Raw genomic sequence first — 7,567 nt, forward strand, 5'->3', positions numbered from 1 at the left:
TATCACATGCGTTCAAGGCCAACTTTAAAAACTCCTTATCTATAAATTTTTCATGTGAATAAAACACACCCTTTTTGTATTCAATATATAAATACACGCTTTAAATGGTATGCTTTTGTATGTAAAAAATGTGTAAAAAAGGGATTTAAAAACCCCTTCTGTTGAACCCACGTGCTATGCTTACATATTTATAAGTGAACCCCCGAGCTACCTACAATATTCAGGGAGTGTATATGTGTCCATTGCAAAGATATGTGCCCATGGAACATGATGACAATATACATAATCTTGTGAATGGGGCATCAGCAAAAGATGTTTCATCTTTAAGAAAACGAAGGTACACTTTCATTAAAAGAAAGCCCAAGCAAAGAGAGCCATCGACATTAATGTTCAGAATGTCAATGGAATCGGTGCTACAAATTTCCTTAATTGATTGTTGTGAGTGCAAGTGTTGTCAGCATACTGATCGAGATATGTTAATGGAAATTCGAAAGAATTTTTGGGGAAACTCTCTAGAATCTGGCACAAACTATGTGTATGACATGTTATCTATGGCTTTGCATCATGACATGCATGGAAAGACAAGCTACAAATTTAGGGTGAATGGTGTGGAGGTATGTTGCAGAGCATGGTATGAGATACATGGAGTACCAAAAACATCATTTTATAGATATAAGGAGCAGTTTGAGAATGGTGCACAACAATATGTGCATGGAAATACAGGAATTGTGAGGAGGACTAGGGAGCACACATGTATGGGAAGGGCTCTTATGCAAGAGTTCGTGGAAAATAACTCAGAGCGTATGCTTCACAAAAGTAGAACCATGTTGGATGGTTCTAGAGAGACTCAATTGGTAATACCTGAAGTATATAAAAAGGTAGATATCCAACATGAGATAAACAAAGGCCTATTTTATTTGGGTTTAGAAAATATGTCCAAATATTCTTTTGGTAGGATATGGAATGAGGACTTCAAGAATGTTTCCTTGGTCAAGAGTAGTGATTTCTCCAAATGCAGTTTGTATAATGGGATAAAGGCACAGCTGGCAGCCACTAAGTGTCAAGAGGAGCATAATATACTGATGGAGGAAAGAAATAAGCATGTGATACAATAATAGAGTTGTAGGAACCTTTATTATACATGGCGTAGGTACTCTGAGATGGATCCTACTAAATACTTATGCATAATTCATGACAAGATGGATCAAAAGAAAACAGCAATCCCAAGACTTCGGGTGAAGACAAAGGACACTGATTCTACTTGGCAATTACAAATGTCTCTAATTGGAATGATTACTCATGGGCATGGGCAAGATGGATCAAAAGAAAACAGCAATCCCAAGACTTCGGGTGAAGACAAAGGACACTGATTCTACTTGGCAATTACAAATGTCTCTAATTGGAATGATTACTCATGGGCATGGGCATGGTCATTATGGACAGTTCACTCTAAATGGTTTGTGGCCCTTAGATCCAAATCTCACAGTTGGCTCCTTTGCATTGTGTTTGCTCAACTTGGAGAGGATGGACATGCATGCAGATGGGGACCTAGCTACTAATGGAGTCCAAGAAAGCAACAATGTTCCATTACTAAATGCTCTAAACTCAATAATGTCCTGGAATTGTCATTATGCTTTAGAAGGTAAGGAACCTCTCCAGAGTGGTGGGTCTAGAGGTTTATTATGGGAAAGTGTCACTAATACAAACTCAAGGGATATAAATGCCATGACTTCTACTACAGATACTATAACAAGCACTGCCTCCTCATTTCGTAAATTGTGAGAGAACTTGCTACTACAATTAGATAATTGTGCACATTAGAGAACAAAAATTGGTACTTATTTGCATACCTTTCTCTACTTGTTGCAAGAGATGTCTTCAAGACAGTTCAATTAGGCTTCTTGATGGTAGCGCACACACATGAAGACATTGATGCAATGTTTAGCAGGTAATCTGAGAGATTGAGAGTGAGTCAAAAATTCACGTTTCCACATCTAATGGATACATTTAGATGCTCTTCCAAATCCAAACCACCACCATTTCTTCTCAAAAGGATCCCCAACTTCAAGAGTTTCATTGACGGTTATCTTAATGATGGGCAGGATATGCTTGTGGGTCATTCTAAACCATTGCAATTTTGTTTCTTCATGCTTGAAGAAAAACTGATGATGCAATACAAAGTGCATCCCAATTCACCTGACTGAATGCCTAGAGAAGAGGCATTGAGTTGTGGAAGAAATATTCTGATGGACGGCCACTTCTTCCAACAGGGTTTCCAGACATGCTACCAATGGCTGAATTTGTAAGGGATCACTTGCAAGTAATGGCAGGTATAAAGGACTACATTAGGTTTTGGTAGAAGTGTGCAACATCATATGAAACCTATATTAGACCAGTCATAGATTACTGAAAAAATGTGAGAAGGGGTGAGATAACATCATATGAAACCTATATTAGACCACTCATAGATTACTACAAAAATGTGCTAGAGGAACTTGAGCATCCAATTTTATCAGAGACAAGTGTGTACTCAGACTTTTGGCCAAAGATACAATTGCCAGATCATGTGGATAACTTTGATAAGCACAATAATGAGTTCATAGGCTATGAGGAATGGAACAATCACTATTGCGGAGTTCATAGGCTATGAGGAATGGAACAATCCTTTAAGTGGTAAGCCAAGGGAAGAGTTTAACCCAATGATAGACGTTAAGGGAAACTTTGTCTTGGTGAGGCCATCTGATCCAATTTATCCTATATGACTTGGTGAAACCCAATCAAAAATAGAGATAGATGCAATGTCACCTAATTTCAATAAGTTACTAATTCAATATTGGGCACCTCGTGCTAAGAAAAAAGGACTATAAGTGATGGAGAAGTCTATGAGGATTGTTTGAGAAAGTTTTGGGTAGAGAATAAGAAGGATCCCCAAGTTCGGGAATGTCTTGATACATCTGTATGGTCATGGATGTCAAAAGTCACAAATACTAAGAGGATTAAGATTCCGCAGAATGTGCGTACAAAAGCACAAGTAGGCTTGCTTAGCAATGGAGACTTGAAAATCGAATGACTTGCTTGGTAATGTGTTCTTACATTTACTTTTCTCAAATTCTACATAATCATTGTACACGTTTTGAAAAAAAAGGTCTTTCATTGATTTTATTGTTGGTGCAGGAAAGCATTGTAAACCCCTAGGAGAACATATACTAAATGGTGTTTATGAACACCAGCCATTTGTGTGATTATCAACTTGTATTAAAATCCATTGTACCCCTTGTCAGGCTAAAATCTGAAAGGTGTTTTTGGTCAGTGTACATATGGTGCGTGTGGTGTGTGAATAAAATTTGCCCTGAATGCCCTGGCAAGTGTACAGGCCGAATGGTTTGGTCGTGAGCTGGAATATGCACGTGTTTTTTTTTGGGAGAAGATGCTGGAGTTTGGAGTTTTTATGGCAACTGTATGGTGTGCTGATGGATACTAAATGCAGAGCACCGACTGGGCAATGGATGGGTTTGGAAATAATGATGCTGATGAGGGTGGCCGGGAGTAGCTCTGGTTTTGGAAAATTATGGCCGCGGCATGATGATTTGAAGAAAGGCAAAGGAGGGGTCTTTTAGCAATATGGTGACCATTATAAAGTTTTAAAGAAACAAATAAAAATATATTAAGTGGCCAATGATTTTTATGACCTCGTGGAGTTCTTATATTCTGCCAGCTTGCTTCGAGAAGGTGGTGAAGAGCTGGAGGGCGTGAAAGAAGGGGAGGCGGCCGTTTTGAAGGAGAACGAGGTGCAGTCAGAGGGCTGACCGCCGTGTGAAGAGCTGAAGGCTCTGGTGTGTGTGCAGCCAGGAGCGCAGAGAGCTGGCTGGCGTTGACGTGGGCGCCCTCTGGAAACTGCAGAGGCACAGCAGAGGCGACGAGTGGCTGAAACGGGACGCCTGGAGAGAGGCGAGCTGCTGCCTTGTGGTGTGTAGGCCTCGTAAGTATGGCTGCGTGAGGCGCTGCAGGTGAGCGTGGAACACAGAGGAGCGCAGCTTGTCGGGGACTTGGTAAGAAAGCGCAGCCATTGAGAGGTAACAAGCTGGCATAGAAGGGCTCTCTGGGGCCAACGTACAGATGGAGAGAAGCAGCTAAAAGCTGGGGCGCCTGGAAACAGACGGGCTGGAATGTGGCCGCCTAGTGCTGAAGGAGGAGCCTAGGTTAGTTGCGCAGAGAGGTGAGCGTGAAGAGCTCACGAGTGGATGATGCTGCAGAGGCTGGCGGAGGTGTTGCAGAGACAAGAAGAGGCATAGTCGAAGAGCACAGGAGCCGCCTGTGTGAGTGAAAGGGGCCGTATGGGTGAAGCCTTGGTGTGAGGGATAAGTGTGCTGCCGGGCTGGTTCTGCAGGCACCGACCAGGGGAAAGTGAAGGCACCGACCAGGGGAAAGTGAAGACAAATGAGAGGGAGCTGCTGTTGGCAGCGAGATCAAAGTGGTGTTGATTGTGGCTTGGGTTGAAGCAGCAGAGAGGGCTGCTGTGAGGAAGGGACTGAAGAAGATGTGGCTTGGGCTAGATATCTGAGGATGCTGCAGTGAGCAGTGGTTCGTGGTGCTGAGGGAAGTGCGAGGCTCTGGTGGTTGGTGAAGCTGCTGGTCACGACATACAGAGAGTGGGAGCTGCTGAGTGAAGGTTAGCTGGTGTGGGCGCCTTCTGGTGAGAGTAGCTGATCTTGTGTGGGCGGTGATTGCAGGTAGTGCGTGGATGCTGACCAGAGAGAGGGAGCCTTGGGTTTTTGTGTGGGTTGGATGCAGAAGTGGTGCTCATGTGTGGGCTGGAGACAGTGGGGCTCCCCTACGACAATTGGCAGATAGCAGCAGACAGATAGTAGCCGGGCTACAGAGAGGAAGTGAAGAAGGGTTGCTGGTGTGGGCACCCTCTGGAGATTACAGGTACCGGGAAACAGAGGCTTGGTCATCAGACGCAAGGGTGTATTCCCTTGGCAGTAAATCCTGGCCAGAGTCCTGGTCTTTGGTGTATTTGCTGAGTTTGTATATGGTTGATGCTGTATATGTTTTTTGTTGAATGATCACCTGTTCATTGTGGTTCTGAGCTGTCTTATGGTGTGGGTGGGTGGCAAATGTTGAGAGAGTGTTCCAGCCGGTGGCTGGTGGTGCCCCGTTCGTGGTAGTGTTTCCAAGTTTGGGAGGTGGAAGAGCTATAGAGGCAGGTATTTCTTTCTTTTTTTCACCTCACATCCTTTTGGTGCCCCCACTGAGGATTGCTCTTGGATTGTTCCACTGAGGATTGCTCAGGGATTTCTCTTACGAGGGTGTATGCCCCAGAGTGAGAGATTGAAGGAAGGTGTTTTTGGGTTTTTTTGGATTTGAAGTGAAGTTTGGGGATCAAGATGATGTCTTATCCAGAGTTTTATGGTGGTCCGAATGAGGATGTGGCAGATTTCTTGGAAAGGATGGAGGTTGCATGTATAAGCAACCATATTAGTGAGTCGGTACAGGTGTTGCGGCTGCTGAGCATCTGTTTGAAAGGGGATGCAAGGACCTGGTACAGAGCTTATGAGGAGTCATTAAGGGATGCTATTCCACGCATTGAGATGACTGAGGATGGATTAAAGACAGCACTTAGCAACAGGTTCAAGAAGGTGGAAGACCCCGACAAGGTTTGGCACGAGGTGCAAGCTCTGACACAAGGTGAGTTTGAATCAATAGATGATTATATGAAGAAATTTTCTTTGCTATGGGAAACTCTATGCAGGGCTTTGGGAGAAGATCAGGTACCGCCTGACATGATGAAGAAAAACAAGTTTGTAGCTGGACTTAAGAGGAGTATTCGCTGGAAAGTGGAATTGAAGAAGCCCAGGTCTTTTGAGGATGCGGTAGAAATTGCTAAGTCAAAAGATTGGAAACTGCAGCGGATGAATCAGCTGGGGATGATTCCAGTTGTAGCACAGCCGGAGATTCGTAGAGTGGAGGCTACACCCATGAATGCAGTGATTGAGAGGATGAAGCCCACTGAAGCCCAAGCTATGCAGATGGTGCCACAAGCTAGTCAGGGAGTACCTATGGTTCCTGCAGGTTCTGATGAGGGATTGCGGCAGGATATGAAGCAGATGGTTGATCTTATGAAGAATTTGAGCTTAAATTTAATGGGAAGTACAGGTGGTGGACGTGGTAGAGGCCGTGGCAACAATCCTGAAGGGGGAGATGGACAAGCAGGGTATGGACGTGGTCGCGGTAGGGGCCGTCATTTCATCCCTACATGCTGGAACTGTGGTGAGCTTGGTCATCTGAGTACAGATTGTGATAAGCCTCAACGTATGGGTGGTGATATGTACCCACTACCTTCACAGCTACCTGACAGGTCAAATGATTATGGTATTGATATCAGGGATCAAGCAGGTCCGAGTGGAATTACAGCTGAGGAGAAGGGAAAAACTAACGTGATAGATGTGGTCACCCTTGAGAAGACGAGGGAGGCAGAAGCTGATGTGATGCCTTTGGGGAAACGGATGCCACAGGAAAGGGAAAGTAAGGATGCTGCAGGGCCCAGCAAAAAGAAAGGTAAAATGAAGGAAGGAGAAGATGTGAAGGTCAAGCAGAAGAGGAGGTCTCGTAGGAAGTTTCAGGTAACTGATTTTCCACTAGGGGGTGGGCAGGATAGCTATAGTTTGCAGGAGGACATGGCTGGAAGGAAAGCTAACATTACTTTTGGGCAATTGATAGAGTTAGCTCCCAATTTGAAGTGTCAGTGGAAAAGACTTGTAAACCCGAGAGAGAAGGAGCCTGCCAAAGGGATAGTGACTGTTCTATCTGTTCAGGAGTTACCTGATATATGTCCTGTGGTGAATGTGTGGTATAAAGGGAAGAATCTAGGAGAGGCATACATAGATGGTGGAGCACAGATTTGTGTGATCACATTGGCAGCTGTGGAGAGGCTTGGTCTTGATTTCACTGAAGCGTCTAGATTTCGTATTCGGCTGGCCAATCATCAGAAAGTCAAATGCTTAGGTATGGTTAAGGAATTGGAACTGCAAGCTTTTGATGTAAAGGTGCTTGTGGATTGTCATGTTATGCCTGCAGGAATGGGTGCATTCCCCATCATTTTGGGAAGACCATGGCTGAGAGCAGTGAAGGCTGTTCAGGATTGGAGGAAAGGGGTTATTACCCTGTATGACAGGAGAGGGGATAAGAAGCAGTTTAATATGGATAACCAGAAGCCTGTCAATGATGAAGAGGAGAGTGAAGCTGATTCGAGTGATGATACAACTAGTATCACTACTAGTGAGGGAACAGAGGATACTTCATCTAGTGAGGAGGATGCAGAGATGGATGCTGTGGTTATTGATGAGGAAGTTGGTGATGAAGTTGCTGAACAAGAAGAAGCCATACATGAGGGATGCGAGGAGGTACAAGTGGATCATGAGCAAAGGTATGCCTGTGATGTGAAAGAGCTTGCTTTTAAGTCTTTGGATAATGAACCTGTGTGGGATGAGTGGGAAATAGACAGTCTACAGGATGATGAGCCTGAGTTGGAGTTGGATGACCAGATGTGTATAAATGTTAAGAAAGC

Source organism: Cibotium barometz, chromosome 53, assembly GCF_041138505.1.
Source record: "Cibotium barometz isolate CiBa-2024 chromosome 53, ASM4113850v1, whole genome shotgun sequence".
NCBI lineage: Eukaryota > Viridiplantae > Streptophyta > Polypodiopsida > Cyatheales > Cibotiaceae > Cibotium > Cibotium barometz.